Source organism: Pongo abelii, chromosome 7 (assembly GCF_028885655.2).
Source record: "Pongo abelii isolate AG06213 chromosome 7, NHGRI_mPonAbe1-v2.0_pri, whole genome shotgun sequence".
Taxonomy (NCBI): domain Eukaryota; kingdom Metazoa; phylum Chordata; class Mammalia; order Primates; family Hominidae; genus Pongo; species Pongo abelii.
This window is the reverse complement of record NC_071992.2, coordinates 85,536,606-85,557,569: the sequence shown is the minus strand read 5'-3', so window position 1 is coordinate 85,557,569 and position 20,964 is coordinate 85,536,606. Positions and strand designations below refer to the sequence as shown.

The 20,964-nt window shown below is 39.0% G+C and overlaps 1 pseudogene; it reads left to right on the top strand.

Moving 5' to 3' along the window:
- The first annotated feature begins 5,509 nt into the window (after positions 1-5,509).
- Positions 5,510-6,960, top strand: LOC112134609 (small ribosomal subunit protein uS13-like; annotated as a pseudogene).
- The last annotated feature ends 14,004 nt before the right edge of the window (positions 6,961-20,964 follow it).

The following is a 20,964-nucleotide window of genomic DNA, read 5'->3' as shown; positions in this document are numbered from 1 at the left end:
TTTCATAAGATGGAGTTTAGTGTTTTAATGTCATTTGCAACAATTTGCTGTATTATTGCCATAAAACTCCAACATACGGCTTGTTTTGAGCATTTATCAGTGGAGACCTTCATTTTTGGCCAGATTTCGTAAATCCATTTATTAACTAGAAATAAGCTGATAAATAAGATAGAAAAAAACCCATTATTTATTGAACTCAACGTACCTTTTTTACTTCATTTCCTGGATTCTTGAATCTTTAATCCAATTAGCATTAGGCTGTGGAGTATGAAAAATAATCGGCAAAATCATTACTCAGGTGAGAGTTCCTTCTGATGACCTGTGTGTCTTCCTCCTCACTCCAACACTATTACTTTACCTTCCAGTTAACAAACGAAGCAACTATTTTTTTTAATTGAGTGAAAGGGATCATTTTTGTTTTCCTTACAGATTATTAAACGTAATGCCGAACTAACCTATCATGACAGCCAATGGGGCAGTGGTTGAACCAAAGAAAGGGGGTAGAGGGGAGGAAACTGAGCAAGGAACTGCCACAAGGCAGAAGAAAACATTTGGAGATGACTATGTTGGCTATCTCCATCAAGGTGGCGGTTTCAAGGATATATACATATGTCAAAACTTACCCACTGTAATTAACTGCTGTTTATTGTGTGCCAATTATCCCTTTATAAAGCTGTAAAAAATGTAGTGCTATTGTAAAAGTAAAGATAATTATTAAAGTAAAAGTAATTATCAAATGTCTGTGATGTTATACCATTTTCCTTAAAGGGGCAAGAGATTTTGCCTTTTTATCTCATTTTATCTGTAAGGTATCCCAAAATTCAAAATTTTGGGAAAGCTTACTTAAGGCAAGCCTAATTTTCCATATATTGTTTAGCTTGCTTTCTATTACAATTCATAGTTGCACTTCACCATTATTAAAAAATACAGGTTGGGCTCAGTGGCTCATGCCTGTAATCCTAGCAATTTGGGAACCCGAGATGGGAGGATCACTCGAGCCCAAGAGTTCAAGATCAGCCTGAGCAACAAAGTGAGACCCTATCTCTACAAGAAATAAGAAAATTAGTCAGGTGTGGTGGCACACTCCTGTAATCCCTGCTGCTCGGAAGGCTGAGACAGGGGGATCGCTTCAGCCCAGCCATGATCACACCATGGCACTCCACCCTGGGCTGACGGAGGGCGACCCTGTCTCAAAAAAACAAAACAAAACAAAAACCCCACACACACAAAAACAAAAGCAAAGGTCCTTTAACTAAAACTAAAAATAAAACATGTATTAAAGCCCTACATTCTTTTTGAGTGTAGAAATCATTTTTGCTGATATCTTTATGATTTTAGTCTTTAATCCTGTTCTTGAAATTGATGATTGAGATTTAAAACCTCATATGTATTACTTTTATACTCTCCATTTATGGTTAATTATGATTGTTCCGTATTTCCCCTTATTCTTTCCCTGTATAAGAAGACAGTGAGATGTCAAACAAGATTCTTAGGGATGACTTTACAACCATCACAACTCTGGGAGAAATTGCCCCACATGTGTACAAAGTGACTTTAATCTAGAAAGAAACATAAATTTACAAATAAAGTAGCAAGCAAGAAAGGATGAAATGGAGGAAGGAAGGGAGGCAGAAAGAAAAATGCATACATTAAGGGGAATTACAACACAGAGTTACAGCACTCCTGCTTTATTGTAAAGGCATACTCAAGTAGCTCCACTTAATTGAAAGGCTTGTCACCTCTGGGACAACCTTGTGGATGCTTTCAGTCTCCACAACTCTGAGCAGAGAAATTGCCTTCATTTAGCAGGAGCAATCTTGAAGGTTGGTGCTCACTCTCATTCCCCAGAAGCCATGCACATATTTTTATCAGGCTTCAAACATAAATGAAAGAATGGGGCCTATTATAGTATTGCTGCAAAACATCTCAAAATTATGCATTTATAATTCCTGAAGGTAAGCTGATGTGCACTGTACTTAGCTTGATCCAGACAAATATGTTTTGGCATGAGGCAGAATAATGAAAAATTGGTATTTTGAAATTTGTGAAGGTTTTGAAATGCAGAGACTCCAAAATAGTTAAATATTGACAACAGCCACAATATATCTTCCTTCTTCTTATATGAGATTGAAAATCATACAAAAACATATATAGTAGTTTCCCACAGTAAGTACCTGAGATGAAGTGATAGCTTTTGTTCTAAACTTTTTTTTTTTTTTAGCAAATTAGCTCGGCATGGGCACATGTAAGATTGCCACACAGAGGGCATATTGCTTGCTGAGCAATTTGCCCTACAGGATAGTTGCTATGCTGCCTTGCTTTGGGCACACTACTAAGCTAAATTCCTGTCTCCTGTCATCATTGACAGTAGAACAGCTGGAAATTAAAGATTGCAAGATACATTATAATTTTTTCCTTAAACAATTTTTTTAGGTAACAGCAAGTTATTTTTATTTTTATTTTTAGAGATGGTCTCACTCTGCCACCCAGGCAAAGTGCAGTGGCGCAATCCCAGCTCACCGCAGCCTTGACCTCCTGGGCTCCAGCAATCCTCCTGCCTCAGCCTCCTGAGTAGCTGGGACAACAGGCATGTACAACCATGGCTGACTAATTTTTATTTTTATATTTTTAGAGACAAACAGGTCTTGCCCAGGATGAAGTGAAGTGGCATGATTATAGCTCACTGCAGCCTCAACCTCCCAGGCTCAAAGGATCCTCCCGCCTCAACCTCTGGAGTAGCTGAAATTATAGGTGCACGCCATCATGCCCTGCTAATTTTTGTATTTTTTTTTTTGTAGAGACAGGGTCTCCCTATATTTCCTGGCTGGTGTCAAACTCCTGAACTCAAGCAGTCCTCCCTCCTCAGCTTCTCAAAGCACTGGGATTATAGGTGTGAACCACCATGCCTGACCAGCAAAAGTATTCTGAGAAAACCTTTGAGGGGAAGTATAGCATATTTTTATCAATCCTGCCATGAGAACCATGTGAATTTTCTCAATTTTTTTTCCTTATTTGTATCTCATTGTAATCAGAGATTCAAGTGTATTTTATTCAAAATTTAAAAAATTTTAGACTTTCCTTTTTCACTTAAAAAACCTCAGTAAGGACAGGTTTATGTGAACTGATTTTTGTGGCATATAATTGTGACATTTATTCATACGTAACTAAAATACTGAATTTATGAAGCTGGAAAAGCCACAACATCCCAGTTATACCCTGCCTGGTTTGACTTCCTAGAAAGTGAATGTAAACCACTGGCTTGCGATCATGTTGACGGAGTGTCACATGGCATATGTCATAAATTTGGGGACCACAGAGCTCCTCTCCTGGCATCTTCCTCCTACCGCCAACTTTCAGCATAAATAGTTTGCTCCAGTAAGTTGAGAGAAATTGAATGGGCAGAGGCTGGGAGAAGGAGTACCACTTGTATAAACTGTGGAAAATCACTACTCAACTTTTTATAACATTAAGACACTTTGTAAGGGCTTTTAGAACATTCAAGCAGAAGGTTATCGAGCTATTTGCTTGGGGCTTTTTTTGGTACTAAAATATTTAAATGATATAACACTATGTTGCTGACCAATAAAAGCATTCATACTAAAAGATAATCTGAGGAAATTTAACTGCTTTTAAATAGAGATGTAAGATTAGTAAATGAAAAGGTATTATACTTTATATATCTGATTTTAGTAGATCATTCGTGTGAACACATCCCTACTTATGCTCAGATATAATTCTCTACCTGATGATATCTTACTCTTCCTTTTTAAAGTAAAACTTATATATTTAAAGATTCATAGTTAATTTTCATTATATTTCTCATTTTACTAGTTTCTCTGTTTTAATGAAATGCTCATTTTTCCTCCTGAAAACTGAATTATTTATTACTAACTTCAAGGCCACTTTAAAAATATTAATTTAATTGAGAATTACAATTTGGCACAATGTTAGAATATAATACATACTGAATATAATTTAGGCTTCCTTGGCTTAAAAACAAAACCAGGCCAGATATACTAGTATTACTGTGCCCACACCTGTAACCCCAGCAGTTCAGGAGGCTGAGGTGGGAGGATCACTTGAGCCCAGGAATTCAAAACCAGACTGTGCAACATAGGGATAAATTTAAAAATTTAAAAATTAGTAGAGTGTGGTGGCACACACCTGTAATACCAGCTACTTGGGAAGCTGAGGCAGGAGGATCCTTTGAGCCCGGAAGTTTGAGGCTACAGTGAGCTATGACAGTGACAATGCACTCCAGCCTCAGCAAGACGCTGTCTCTAAAAAAACAAAACCAAAAACCAGTTCAGAGTTTTGTAGTGTCTCATCCTCACCACCATATTCATTCATTCACTCATTGATTCATTTCAGCTCTATTTTTTGAGTTTACTACATCCCGGGCACAGAACAAGGTGCAAGAAATTTTAAAACAAATAAATGCATAAGACAGAACTTGCCCTCCAGGAACTTGGATCATATAATATTGAATGGGTAGATCAAAGAACCACTCACTAAAGCTTTCTAGTTGACAGCATGCCAGGTATCAAAGAGTTCACAGTGCCTGCCTTTAACTTAAAGCATGACAGGTTTTCTGCTGGTCTTTTAGTCAGTTCTTAGTTTATATTCCAGTGCCCATAATTACGTCAATTTGAATTGATTTCTTCACTACAATTTCATGTAACTATATGAATGATTTATAAAATCAAATATATAAAGTGTAATACCTTATCATCTATTAATCACACTGATCTGTTGAAAGGCAGTTATTTTGTTTCTTAGTTTTATTTTAGTATGAATGTTTTTATCGGTCACATAAATAGTGTCATATCATATACACATTTTGCTTGCTCTGAAACATGTTCAGTATCTTTAAGAGTGCATTAGTTTAGATTATCAGTTGTAATGGATGGAATAACTAGTCTACCCCCCAAACTTGTTACTTCCCAGTAGAAGGTACTAGGTCATCTCTTTTTTGGCCCAGAGGCATAAATTACCCCACTATGAAGAGAAGAGTTTTGCTGTGTACTTAGCATCTGATTTTTATTCTCTGCTCAGATTTATTTCATGAATAATATACCTGAAAGAGCTAAGGGAAATGATCCAGACAATTTTGGAAAATTCAGCTCCATTCACATTCCCTCCTCTGATTGTGCCTTAGACCTGTTGCGTGGAAGAGCAAATGAGTCGTGGACCCAGACTCAGGCTAGGGAGCAGGCAGTCCTAGGGCCATAGTGGCACACAAAGCCCCTAGCACCAAAGGCATCACCAGGCATAGGCAGTGCAGCCAATGGGGAGGGTATGGGGTTTACATCATCTTTTCTACTTCCCACATCTTATCCCTTGTGTTCTATCTGAATTAAAGACACCACCCAGGTGCTAAAAACTAGACTCAGTGTGCAAGCAAAGAAGACAGTATCAGGATTGATGTTGAAATTTAGGCTGGATAAGGAGGAAAGTGAGGATTTGATTTGGGTGAAGCACGGTAAAAAAGTAATAGAAACAATTGATCATGGATCCGATGGGTGGAATAATTGTTGCCATTGAGGCAGTAAAAGGAATGGGGTGAAAGTGGCTAAGAAGGTAGAGGAATGGGGCAGGGAACAGGATGTGAGGAGTTCAGGGAGGGGAGCTAGTTTAAGCTTCAAATTCTAGTGTGGCCACCAAAGGGAGGGGTTGGGTGGGGTGACAGGCAGTCTTTAAAGGAGAGCACCACTAAATTCTCAGAAATCACCACTAAAGAACTCATCCATGAAACCAAAAACCACCTGTACCCCAAAAACTATTGAAATGTTTTAAAAATGCAGATTTAAAAAAAAATAAAGGGGAGCACTGCAGGTACTGAGAGCCCAGGGTGTGTGATTCTTAGAGAGATGGTTGGAATGGAGATGGAAATAACAAGACCTCATGCTTAGTGCAAGGATGCCTTCCAGAAACAGGAGTGCTAACTGAATTCCAGCTTTGGGAGGGTATTTAGTATTGCCTAGTTTCTAGAAGAGGCATTTCCATCATTGCTTATCACCTACCCTCCGCACATGTTAACGTACAAGTAGGAGTTTAGTGGCTGAGATCTCTGTTTATGTATGTCCTTTAGAACTGTCCTAGTGGAGCGAGTGGCGCTCACTTCAGCAGCCTGGACATTTGAACACTCCACCCATTTGGGAGGTGGGGCACTTGGCAAATGATGATCCACACTGCCTTTTGAACTGCCCATGAGCTAGGGATGGTTTGTACATCTTCAAATGGATGGAAACAACTCAAAAGAAGGGTAACACTTTGTAAGCAATGAATATTACATGAAATTCACATTTGCGTGCTTAAATAACGTTTTACTGCAACACAGACCACCCATTGTTTCATATTGTCTGTGGCTGCTTTCCTACTACAAAGACAGAATTGAGTAGTTAGGACGGGGATCACGTATTTCACAAAGGCTAAAATATTCACGATCTGGCTTTTTGCAGAAAAAGTTTGCTCTTCCACAGGAGGCCTGCACACCACCGCTTGTGCTGCCGCCTTATCTCTTGTGATCCCTGAGAAATTCCAGCGTATTTTGCGAGTACTCAACACCAACATCCATGTTGGCAGAAAACAGCCATCACTGCCATTGAAGGTGTGGGTCAAAGATATGCTCATGTGGTATTGAGAAAGCAGACACTAACCTCACCAAGAGCACAGGACTCTCTGAGGATGAGGTGGAACATATGATTGCCACTAAGCAGAATCCATGCATTCAAGATCCCCAACTGGTTCTTGAACAGACAGAAGGATGGAAAGGCTGGAAACTATAGCCAGGTCTTGGTCAATGATCTGGATAACAAGCTCCGTGAAGACCTGGAGCAACTGAAGAAGATTCCAGCCTGTAGAGGGCTGCACCACTTCTGGGGTCTTCGTGTCTGAAGCCAGCACATTAAGACCACTGGCTACTGTGGCCATACTATGGCTGTGTCCAAGAAGCACTAAGTCTGTGGCCTTGTCTGCTAATACATAGTTTATATACCAAAAGAAAAAGGAAAAGAGAAAGTTTGCTGCTCCCTGCTCTAAACATTAAATAACCGTTCATTTGTACATCCTCTGGAAAACAAACTATCTGCTGTATGCTAAGGATCCTCATCAAAAAATAAGACATTAATCACAGGAGAGGCCATTGTGCAGCTAAGAAAAGAGATCGAGATCGGAGCTGAGGGAAGACTGGGTTGGCGGAGAGCGTCGGGGACCCTGTGCTGGCTCTACTGCTGCTGTGGGACCAGAGTGTGCTGCCCGGGACCATCTGGCACAGATCTGGGGTGGATTGAACCCAATTTTACCCTGGTACCCCACTTTTGTAGCCAGTTACTCGTTCCTTTGAGTCTCTGCTTATTATTCCATGAAGTGGGATAGTGATTCCCTCACTGGGTGGTGACATGTGACAGCCTTCACAGAAGGCCTTGTGTGGAGTCAGCCTTCAGTCACGTTCTCTTCCTTCCCCTTCGTTAGGGCGAGATCTCCAAAAAGGACAAATTACAATTTATATCACCAAGAGACCATTTCACACACCGCAGCAATGAGAGAGAAAAATTTTCATCTTATGATCTCTTGCACTTCAGAGGATTCAATTAGAAAGTATAAGGAAAGGCCAGGCGTGGTGGCTCAATCCCAGCACTCTGGGAGGCCAAGGTGGGCAGATCACCTGAGGTCAGGAGTTCCAGACCAGCTTGACCAACATGGTGAAATCCCATCTTTACTAAAAATACAAAATTAGCCAGGCATGGTGGTACATGCCTGTAACCCCAGCTACTTGGGAGGCTGAGGCAGGAGAATCACTTGAACCTGGGAGGCAGAGGTTGCAGTGAGCCGAGATCGTGCCATTGCACTACAGCCTGAGCAACAAGAACAAAACTCTGTCTCAAAACAAAACAAAACAAACAAAAAACCACACGAAAAAAAGAAAGTATAAAGAAGGCTCAGCCTTTACACTGAGCCAAGTGGAGGGAAAGAGTATAGTGGAGATGAAAACACACTGAGATGTACCATGAACATCCCAATCAGGAGGTTAATGCATTACAGTACAGCCATATGACTGAACATTATATAGCTCTTAAAAGAAAAATAATGAGTGGGGCACAGTGGTGGCCCCTGTAATCCCAGCCACTCAGGAGGCTGAGCCTAGGAGTTAGAGGCCAGCCTGGGAAACATAGCAAGACCTCATCTCAAAAGAAAAAATAAAAATAAAACATAACAACATTTTAATGACATATATAAAATATGAAAGATATGATAGTGAAAAATCACAATATAAACTTGTATATACAATATGGTATTAACTGTATATTTAAAAGAAAAAAACACAAAAAGAACAGCAAGGAATAAAAAGCTCATGAACTTTTTTTAAAAACAGCACTTTGGCCAGGCTCGGTGGCTCACACCTGTAATCTCAACACTGGGAGGTGGGAAGACTGCTTGAGCCCAGGAGTTCAAGATCATCCTGGGTAACATAGTAAGACGCCGTCTCTACCAAAAACACAAAAATTAGCTGGGTGTGGTGGTGCACACCTGTAGTCCTAGCTACTTGGGAGGCTGAGGTGGGAGGATCGCTCGACCTTGGGAAGTGGAGGTTGCAGTGAACTGAGATTGCACCACTGCACTCCAACCTGGGCAACAGAGTGAGACCCCATCACAACAACAACAACAACAACAACAACAACAAAAACCCCAGCATTTTGAGAAATAATTCACATACCAGGATATGCATCTTTAAGGCAAAACACGAGACTTCAAGAAAATTTGGACTTGCAGTGGATGCTTCAGGTTGCCTTGGCTCTGAGCCACGGGCTACACTTCTTTACTCTCTTAGAGGAACCTTGCAAGAAGCACTAGTTTAACGAAAGCTTTCAATTCCCTAACTTTGCAGAAAAGAAATTTGGACCCCAGAGAAATGAAGAGACCTCCTTAAGGACACGTAGCATCTTTTCTTTCTTTTTTTTTTTGGTGGTTTGTTTCTATTTTTACTTTTTTTTTTTCGAGACCGGAGTCTTGCTCTGTTGCCCAGCCTGGACTGCAATGGAGCAATGTCAGCTCAATGCAACCTCCACCTCCCTGGTTCAAGCAATTCTCCTGCCTCAGCCTCCCAAGTAGCTGGGATTACAGGCACGCTCCACCACACCTGACTAATTTTTGTATTTTTAGTAGAGACGGGGTTTCACCATGTTGGCCAGGCTAGTCTCGGACTCCTGACCTCAGGTGATCCACCCTCCTCGGCCTCCCAAAGTGCTGGGATTACAGGCATGAGCCACTGCGCCTGGCCTATATTTTTACTTTTTTAACTATATTTTTACTATATTTACTATTTTTTTTTACCAGAAGCCCAAACCTCACCACACATATGCATCTTAATAGCAAAGTAGGAACTAGAACTTCAAGCTTCAAGTTTAATACACCTAAACATGCCAATCATTTAATATCTCTCTTCTAGTCCTCATCCACAGACACATATAGTTTTTATGTTGTTGGAATTATTATTGTATAGACACTAATTTAAAAAATACTTTTTTGTTGTTTGAGACAGGATCTCGCTTTGTTACCCAGGCTTGAGTGTAGTGGTGCGATCATAGCTCACTGCAGTCTTGAACTTCTAGGTTCAAGCAATCCTCCTGCCTCCGCATCCTGAGTAGCTAGGACTAGGGGCACATGCTACCACACCTGGCTAATAGTTTTGTGTTTTTTTCTTGTAGAGATGGGGGTCTCGCTATGTTTCCCAGGCTAGTCTTGAACTCTTGGCGTCAAGTGATTCCCCTACCCTGGCCTCCCAAAGTGCTGGGATTACAGGCGTGAGCCACTGTGTCAAGGTTTTAAAGAATTAGTATTCTAATACTAATTCTTTTTTCCTCTCTCAAGTTCTGTCATGTCAACTTTGATTTTTCTTTAGGCTTTCCTCTTAGTGTATTAGTCTGTATACCTAATACACTTGCTGTGTTTGCCTGCCTACACAGTATTTTTTCTAAAAGTCCCAAAAATTCAAAGAGCCCTTTTATTAGCATTTGTTAGAATCTCTGACCTCATTTTAAAATTTAAAATTAAATTTTTTTTTCCTTTTCAAAGTTTACCTCTTTAGATAGTACTTACAATCTTTCTCCTTAAGTTTTTAAAGATAACAGATACCTTAAAAAACACTTCTGGCCAGGCGCGGTGGCTCACGCCTGTAATCCCAGCACTTTGGGAGGCCAACGCAGGCGGATCATGAGGTCAAGAGATCGAGACCATCCTGGCCAACATGGTGAAACCCCGTCTCTACTAAAAATACAAAAATTAGCTGGGCGTGGTGGTGCAGGCTTGTAGTCCCAGCTACTCGGGAGGCTGAGGCAGGAGAATCACTTGAAACCGGGAGGTGGAGGTTGCAGAGAGCAGAGATGGCGCTACTGCACTCCAGCCTGGCAACAGAGCAAGACTTGGTCTCAAAAACAAAAAACAAAAACAACAACAACAAAAAACACTTCTGTCTCCAGCCACCCCCAGCCTCCTGAAGGGAGAAATGGACTCTTTAAACTCCCCACCTCCCTTCCCACAGCAAAGAACTTCTTTGCCACAATCATTAGAGACCTCGCTTTATTTTCATGCCCCTTAGAACACGCCATCGGTTGCTTCTGTCTTAGTTAGCATAGTAGTTCTCAGCCTTTCCTTCACGTTAGACTCACCTGGGGTTGGGGGACTGGTGTTTCTAATTTATTTTTACTGGGATGGGGACATGATTCTCACTTTCAGCCAATTTCAGCCAAGATTAAGAACTTCTGCCTTGGATGAATAGGTTTAAATAAATGTGTTTTTCTAACGGTATTTTTGTTGTAAAATAAGTCCAGTTGGGAAAGTAAAAGACTTGGCCTTTGTGAAAGAAATTTCATTTAGTATCATTTGGAGCTAGCAGAGGAAGTATTTTTTGGACAAGACCATGGAGATTATACAACTAACTTTGTTCTCATCCATTCATTTATTTATTTACTATCCATTCATTTAAAAACCTGCCCTGTGCCAGACACTAGAGATTTAAATGTGGTTCTTGCTTTTAAGGGGCTTACAGTCTAATAGCAGGAGAAAAAATACTCCAGCATATATGATAAAGTGACATATACACTTGCCAGAGGCATGTGCACAGGCTTTCCCAAAATAAGGAATATGTTAAAATTTAATTTCAAGCATATTAACATAGTGTATTTCTATAGCATTATACCTAAATCAAGTTTAAAAACTGTAGTCATTCATGGTTAATTGGAAGTCATGGGAAATGTATACAAACATTATAGTTATATCAATAGCAAATGGGAAGTTTATTTGAAATTGAAGTCACATTTGAGGGTGCCTTAAAATGACAAAACTGATTAACAGTTGGTGAAAAAAATAGTAAAAACTCAGTTTGGTAGATGACACAAATCATTTAGGATTATAGGAAAAGAGAGCTAAAGAGTTAGATGAAAAGCAAGTAAGCAATAAAAGTATATGAGAAAGCGACATTAAAACAGGCCAAGAATAGAAAAGAAACAATAAGTAGGGACAAGAAAAAGGGCAAAAACAATAAGTAGGGGACAAGAAAAGGGGCAAAAAAAGCAAAAGAGCCCATCGTAAAGAAAGTATAATCACTCTAGAATAGAGTTAAAATGTAATTAAGATTATCACAAGTTAATGATATATTTAAAGGGAAGGAAAGAATTACAAATTTTAAAGAAAACAGATTATGCATAATAGCATAGTACTTAAAAATAGATACTATTACACACATTTTCATTGACTATTTATTTAAAACATGCTATATAAAATATATCCTTTTGGTTCATTTAAAAAAACATCATTTTAGGAGTGAGCAGACTGAAGATAAAAACTCCTTAAAGAATTGCAACAATGTCCCTACTTAAAATTTAACATATGAAAAACCTAGCAAAAATCAAGAAAAAGCCAACAGTGAAACCAAGCCAAATACACTGGGAGGGTTTGTTCGATAAAGAATCTGGATATCTAGTTTTTTTTTTTTTTTTTTTTTATAAAATCCTACAAAATTCCACTATACTATAAAAAATCTTGAAATTATGCCCATGGGGATCCAAATCTTCTCAGCTTGGCACTGACAACCCATTATATACACTGATGGAAAGCATACTGAATAGAGCACTCACTTTATTACTACAGATACATCACATTGCTGGTATTATGTTTATAACCAATTGTCATTTATAAATATGTTTTTTTGCATTTTAGAGCAAGTTTGCTAAAATGAATATATTGCAAATACAGTACTAGATTTTTGGTCACAAAAGAAAGTGAGTTAGACTGTTTTAACTACTATTTCAGTGCTATGTATATTCTTTCAAAAAATATTGCAAAGAGATGGTGCTTCTGAGCAAAGTGTTCTATAATAGTAGTTTTCACAGAAGCATTTTGTGCAGGGAAGGCATATCTATAACTAGAGTAAATGCTGCTTCTTTCATGTTAGAAGCAGTCCAATGTAATTGACCTACCACTAGGTAGCTAGCTGATTAGGGAATGGTGCTATATGGGGGACTTGGTGTGGTCTCTGCTGCTGGCAGACTGGGAACTTAGCAGTGGCATCCACTGATTGGAAGTCCATATTGCCATCATAGTCACCTTGTTTATGAGTTTGCTGAATGATGACAGGAGTCTCTGGAAGGAGGCTGACTGGTATCCACAGAACGGGACTTCGTATTCACCATCATGGCATTCTACACAGCATTGCTTCTGATCACGAAACTCATTTTATGGTAAATGAAGTGCAGTAGGCCCAGGGTCATGAAATTCACTTGTCTTCCATGTTCCCCACCATCCTGAAGCATCTCTGGCTTGACAGTACAGTGGAATGGCCTTTTGAAGACTCAGTTATAGTGTCAGCTAGGTGACATTACCTTGCAGGACTGGGACAGGGTTCTCCAGGTGGCTGTGTGTGTTCTAAGTAAGTGTCAATAAATGGTGCTGTTTTCTCCCATACCCATTATTCACAGGTCTGAGAATTAAGAAGTAGAAATGGGAGAGAGTATCCCTACTATGCTACTGATTCACTAGCAAAATTTTTGCTTCCTATTCCTGAGATTTTATATGCTGCTAATCTAGAGGTCTTAGTTCCAAAGGGAGGAATCTTCCACTAACAAACACAACAATGGCTCCATGAACTGGAAGTTAAGATTGCTACCTGGCCACTTTGGCTCTCTTGTGCCTCTGAATTAGCAGACAAAGAAGGGAGTTAATATACTGCTGGGATGATTGATTCTGATTGCCAGGGGAAACTAGTCAGCAACTACACAAGGGAGATATGAAAAAGGCTGAAATGCAGGAGATCTATTAGGATGTCTCTTAGTCCTCTATACCCTAGAGTAAAATCAATGAAAAACTACAACCCAATTCAGGCACAACTACTAATGGCTTACTTAGATCTTTCATGAATGAAGTTTTGAGTCACCTGACCGGGTAAAAAACCATGACCAGCTGAGTAACATCCTTGTTGAGGGCAAGGGGAATACAGAATGGATAATGAAAGAAGGTAGTTTTTTTGTTTGTTTGTTTGTTTTTTGAGACAGAGTCTCACTCTTGTTGCCCAGGCTGGAGTGCAATGGTGCAAGCTTGGCTCACTGCAACCTCTGCCTCCCGGGTTAAAGCAATTCTCCTGCCTTAGCCTCCCAAATAGCTGGGATTACAGGCGCCCACCACCATGCCTGACTAATTTTTGTATTTTTAGTAGAGATGGGGTTTCACTGTGTTGGCCAGGCTGGTCTCAAACTCCTGACCTCAGGTGATCCACCCACCTCGGCTTCCCAAAGTGCTGGGATTACAGGCATGAGCCCCTGTACCTGGCCTTTAGTTTTGTTTTGTTTTTTTTAAATAGAGACGAGGTCTCACTATGTTGTCCAGGCTGGTCTCAAGCTCCTGGCCTCAAGAGATCCTCCTGTCTCAGCCTTCCAGAGTGCTGGGATTATAAGCGTGAGCCACCATGCCCAGCACCGAGAAGGTAGTTTTAAGTACTAGCTACAACCACATGACCATTTATAGAAATGAGGCTGTAATTGTTTCCTTATTTCATTTGAATGCATGTATGTGTGTATAGGGCAAATATCTTGTTTTCTTTCCTCCCATATCCCCTTAACATATAACATAAGATGTATGGATTTTACATCAAGTATTTAAGTATTATCAACTTAACATCTGCTGTGGTTTAAATGTCTCCCCCAAAAAGCATGTGTTAGAAACTTAATCCCCAAGGCAATAGTGTTGGGAGATGAGCCTAATGAGAAGTGATTAGGCTATTACCGCAAGAGTGGTTCATTATAAAGGGCAAGTTTGATACCCTTTGTTCTCACTCTCTCACTCTCTCTTTTCCCTTCTGCCATGGAATGATAAAGCATGAAAGCCCTTGCCAGATTTGGCCCCTCAGTCTTGGACTTTCCAACCTCCGGAATCATGAGTCAAACATTTCTGTTCATTATAAATTACCCAGTCTCTAGTATTCTGATATAGCAGCATTAAATGTACTAAGACAATATCATAGTAAAATTTAAGTTACAATATATCAAGAAGAGTGAACATTACTCAAGGACTTTGCTTTCCTCTCTGGGGAAAGGGTTAGTGTATTTTTGGTTACACACAAAATAGTTGTATCATGTTAGGCAGAAGTACGACTTTTTTATTGTCTTCACTTGGAGATTAAGTATGGCTTAAGAAGATTGCATGGATCCAACTTGAGAAATAGTAGTCTGTGGTGATTTATTTTATGTGTCAATTTGTCTAGGCTGTGGTGCCCAGTTGTTTGGCCAAACGCTAGTCTAGATGTTGCTCTGAAGGTATTTTTAGATGTAATTAACACTGAAATCAGTAGTGCTCATTGAACATTTAAACCAGCTGAGGGCATTAAGAGAAAAAAACTGAGGTCCCCCAAGAAGGAAGGAATTCTGTTTCCAGACTTCCTTCAGAATGAAGACTGCAACATCAACTCTTGCTTCAGTTTCCACCCTACTGGCCTTCTCTGCAAAGTTTGGACTTTCAAGTCCCCACAATTGCATGAGCCAAATCCTTAAAATTAATCTCTTTATTAGATATAAATATCTAATTTCTATTTCTCTAGAGAACTCTAATACAAAAATGTTTGGCTTTTTGGGAGGATTGCAATCATAGTAATATCATAAAGAAGAAATACATTATGAATATCTATGAAGATGGGATTTCAAATGCAACTAATTATCATGGTCTAAAGCCTTTGTTACATTTGGTAAAATTCTGTCTTCTGTTATAATGCTACCATAAATGAGTACAGAGTTCTTGACGTGAAGATGATAAATCTAAACTACTTGTACATAAAATACACTTAGGTCTCAAAGTTAAAATTAGCAAAAAGTTGTAGAGGTGGTGGTGGGATGACACTTGTCTCCTAACCCATGCCCAGCAAAGTAAGAGCCATATGGGTTGTAGAGGTGTTGCCTTTCTGGTCATAGTCACCCAATATTCCCACCCACAATTACTTCAGTAGGAATAGGAAGTATTTTAACTTTGATTGCTGTAAAATTTCCCTGCCTAATTTAAATTCTGCAACCCCTTCATTCATTGATTTCATTGAATTTTATGAAACAAAAATATTTATCATATTCTAACGGTTTTCTTAGCCACACTCACTCACTCCACAGATAACTTATTGAGTGCCTAGTATGTGCCGCATCTGCTGTAAATTTCATTCAGATAGAGGAGTTTGTTTAGTACTGGATCTCTAGTACTTTTTGTTTGTTTGTTTGAGACAGAGTCTTGCTCTGTCACCCGGGCTGGAGTGCAGTGGTGTGAACATGGCTCACTGAAGCCTCAAACTCCTGGGTTCAAGCGATCCTCACACCTCATCCTTCCAAGTTACTGGGACCACAGGTGAACATTAGCTAATTAAAAAAAACAAAACAAAACTCAGGCTAATTTTGAAGAAAGTTTTTTGTAGAGATGGGGGCCTCGCCATGTTGCCCAGGCTAGCCTCAAACTCCTGGGCTCAAGCAATCCTCCCACCTCAGCCTCCAAAGGTGTTAGGATTACAGGCATGAGCCACCATGCCTAGTCTCCAGTACTTGAACTAGAGTAGAAACTGAACAAATTTTCACTGAATTAATAAATGGAAAGAAACATATCCTATCTTTTTTATCATTTTGCGTATTATCTCCTGGGCTTCATGTCAAAGGTTGCTAATAAATGCATCTTAGTTATGAATATAACAAGTCCTTGAATGGCTATTAGTTGTGGCAAAAGGCTTTTTTAAAAACTATGTTTTATGAAGGGCTTTGAAGGCTTAGACGGAAAGCACGAGCAATCTTCATGCACTTATTTCCAAAGTTTACTTTTTCATTGATTGGTGGTAAAGTAAAGTATGTTTTTCTATAGAAACAAGGTTTTTGAGGGGCTTAAATTCTCAGAGCTGCCCTCCTAAAATCTGTGACATCAATAATCGTACTGTACTGGTAATAGAACATAACCATCATATGCATTTTTGTGGAAAACTATGCTGCACTTGGATAGGGACTCTGCTAAACATGTATAAATGAATATGGGGCACCTTGGGGTAATGTGGTTGTTCTGTCGGGGAATACTCAAAGTCACCTGGGCTTGGGATTTTATCTTAGGGATGGCAACAAGGGTTCCAGAGGAAGGAAAACAATCATCTCCAGAGGGAGGTAGAACTCACGTATGAGGCAATGGTGATATTGTCAATGAAACCACTATTAGAATGGGAGAGAAACAGCTGCAAAGCCCACAATAAGGAGAGAGAAGAGGAAAGAGGATAAGGGAAGAGGCAGGCAGAGGCAGAAAGAGAAGGGAGTTCAGACATGGAAGAGCATTGTTAGTCTTAGACGGTGGTTAGTTGACCATGTGTAAATCAGAGACAAAGTGTATGAGAAGGTACCCAATATTAGTAATTTATTTTAAAACTTGGTCTAAAGAAAAACAGGGTCTAAATGTCAGCTTTTGTTGTTTTATAAGAAAAGAATGTGATTAAGTAAAACAGTTATTATAGAAGGAATTTAAACTTTTTAAACTAAATATCATATATACACAGAAAATATTTATAACATGTGTGACAGATACAGGAATAATAAATATTCACATACCTACCACTCAGTTTAAGAGTTTGGACATTAATCATCTAAAACGGCATGGGGGTGGGGCACGAGACCAACTGCAATCTCTGGTAGTTGTGTGGCTGGGACTTCATAATTATTTTGGGGGAAAACTGAAAACAAAACAAAACAAACAACCCAGGGGCCGAGGCATTTAATCAAAGATGTTAAAAAATGACATTCATAAATAATGGACTAATTAAAGTATAACATTGATTGACCCTGTAAATATTTTGAATAAAAACAAAGTTTTGTATTTTAGAGTTCAGAAACTATTGCTGGAATGGGTGTTCAGTGGTAAGACTCTGTCAAGTGGTCCATGTTTATAAAGCCTATTTCAAAAGAAGTGAAGGGTATATTACTCTTCTGAAGATGGTTCTTTTCCTGAGGCAAAAGAACAATTATTTAGATGCACTCTGTTTTGCAAAGGCATTATTCTATCCCAACTGTAACTGAACATTAACGTAGGTTTCTGGATCTCGGGTTTTATAAAACTTGCATTTTAACCAAAGGAGTCCGTTTTTCTTTGAATGTTCTTTAGTTCCTGGATATAGTGTTTCAGAGCTGCATGGAATCTTAAAAATGTAGGACTCAGGTAGGAAACTGAGTCCTAGATGCATTTAATTACATGTCCAGAAGATTTGCTTGAAAAAATTCTAGAGATGGATAGTGTTGAGGGTTGCACAAGGTGAATGCATTTAATGCCACTGAAATGTAACTTAAAAATAGCTAAAATGGCAAATGTTATGTATAAAGAGAGACACACACACAAAATGCCCAAGTCTCATTGATTATGCATTCAGATACTGGTCTAGAACCTATGTCTCTATTCTTTTTTTCCTTTTTTTTTTTTTTTTTTTGAGACGGAGTCTCACTCTGTCGCCCAGGCTGGAGTGCAGTGGCACCATCACAGCTCACTACAACCTCTGCCTCCTGGGTTCAAGTGATTCTCATGCCTCAGCCTCCCAAGTAGCTGGGATTACAGGCGTGCACCACCACACCCAGCTAATTTTTATATTTTTAGTAGAGACAGGGTTTCGCCATGTTGGCCAGGTAGGTCTTGAACTCTTGGCCTCCAGTGATCTACCCGCCTTGGCCTCCTAAAGTGCTGGGATTATAGGCATGAGCCACTGTACCCGGCCCACCATGAACTTTTATGTTAAGTGGTGTTAAGTCAGGTGAAGCCAATACCTGGTGTTATGTCTATCTGTATTCCAATTTTTACACACTAGCAATACTCAAATGAGATGTGATTCTCACATTGGGCTTAATTTATTAGATTATAGTTTTTTTTTTTTGAAACGGAGTATTGCTCTGTTGCCCAGGCTGGAGTGCAGTGGTGTGATCTTGGCTCACTGCAACCTCTGCCTCCTTGGTTCAAGCAATTCTCCTGTCTCAGCCTCCCAAGTATAAATTCTACTTTTAATATACATATAGAGCTTTCTTTTGGAGTTACTAGAGATAAACTAAGAGAAAGGAGATCTTTAGACAAAATGTCAATACTTAAATTGATTTTACATATCTTTAGTTTATATATTTTTATATATATAAAAATATGTTGTTTTACTATTATTTGTACTTACACTAAAACTAAACAAATAGACTTTATTGGCAACTATATCAACTTATTTTTGTAAAGTAATCTTTTATTTTCTATTTTTATTCTTTTTAGAGACAGACAAGGTCTTGCTTCATTGCCAAGGCTGGAGTACAGTGGTGTGATCATAGCTCACTGCTGCTTGAACTCCTGGGCTCAAGCAATCCTTTCACCTCAGCCACCTCAGTAGCTGGAATTACAGCTGCTAGCCACCACGCATGGGCTGTAAAGTAACATTGTATGAAGCAGCTGTGCTAAAATCTGTGAGGGATGCTAAGAAATCTAAGATATAATCCCTGTCTTCAGGGAGTTTACAGTCTAGTTAGGGAGGGAGATTCAGTAAATGCAAACAACAATAACATTTAAAAAATTGAAGTGTAATATACATAGGCACACAAGTCATTTGTATGCCATGAATAAACTGTGCACAAATGTTTCATAAAATGAACATGCCCATGTAACCTCCACTCGGATTAGAAACAGAATATTCTCAGAATCCCCAAATCTCTCTCATGTGCCTTCCTAGGCCCCACCTACCTGGCAAAAGGTAACAACTATCCTGGTATCTATCACCATAGATTAGTTTTGCCTGTCTGACCTTTATGTAAATAGCATCATATAGTAGTGTTCTTTTGTATCTGGTTTCTTTTATTCAAGGTTATTTCCATATGATTTATACATGTTATTGTGTGAAGCTATAGTTTGTTCATTTTCATTTCAGTTTAGTATTCCATTGAACAAAAATGCTGTAATTCATTCAGTCTTCTGTTGAAGGACTCTATAGGATACATACTAAGGAACAGACTTATTAGGTCACCCAGGAGACATGCTCAGTTTTAATGGATATTGTCAAACAGTTTTCAATTTACATGCCAAATTTTTATTTTCTAATTGTTTCTAATATGTAGGAATACAATTAATTTTTCTATATTGACCTCCCATTCTAGAGATCTTATTAAATTTAATTCTAATAGTTTGTAGATTCCTTTGCATTTTTCACATAAACATTCATGCCATCTGCAAATGATGACAGTTCTATTTCTCCCTTAGCAATCTTTATGCCATTTTTTCCCCTTTTATCACATTGGCTAGAACTGCCTGTACAGTGTTGGTTACAAATGGTAATACTGGACATACTATTTGCAATTCTCTTTCCCAATCTCGGGGGAAGCTATAAATGTTTCAACATTGAGTACAATGTTTGTTATAGGCTTTCTGTAAATATACTTCATTATACTGGGGAACTTCCCTCTTACTCGGTTTTTTAAAATGCTAATAGTACTTCGTTTAGGTATAATTTACATAAATTATTAGCAAAATACACAAATCCTAAGGGTACAACTCAATACATTTTTGACAATGGTTTGTCAAAATGTAACTATCACCTAGATCAATATTAATCATCCCAGAATATTTCTTCATCCCTCCAAAATTCTGTCTTCCCTTTTTCCAGTCAATCTGCACCCCCCACAACCCTAGCATCAACTTTCGTCATTATACATTCATTTTGCCTGCGCCTGTAGTATTCTAGCATAAATGGAATTGTACAGAATGCACCCATACGACTACTTTTGCTTAGCAAAATGCTTCTAAAATTCATTCATGTTACTGCATATTTCAGTAATTTGTTCCTTTTATTGTTGAGTACTATTCCATTGTATGAATATACCACACTTTGTTCCTCCACATAACTTGATGATGGAAATTAGTTTCCAGGTTTTCACTATCATGAATAAAACATCAGCCACGCTTGTATTCCAAGCACTTCGGGAGGCCAAGGCAGGAGAATGGCTTGAGCCTAGGAATTCAAGACCAGCCTGGGCAACATGGTGAAACTCCATCTCTAAAATAAATAAATAAATAAAAAAGCCAGGTGTGGTGGCACACACGTGTAGTCCCAGCTGCTTGGGAGGCTGGGTTATTATTATATTCTATATTATTAATGTTCTATACAATCTTTTGGTGAACATCTGTTTTCATTTCTCCTAGGAAATGAAGTTTCTGTTTTCCAAGGTGTTTGTACAATCCTGCCAGCAAAGAATAAGAGTTCCAATTGCTCCACATTCTCCCCAGTATTTGATATTGTCAGTTTTTTTTTTTTTTTTTTTTTTTGGACAAGAATCTCACTCTGTCACTCAGGCTGTAGTGCACTGGCACAATCTCATCTCACTGCAACCTCTGCCTCCTGGGTTCAAGTGATTTTCCTGCCTCAGCCTCCCCAGTAGCTGGGATTAGAGGCATGCTCCACCACGCCCAGCTAAT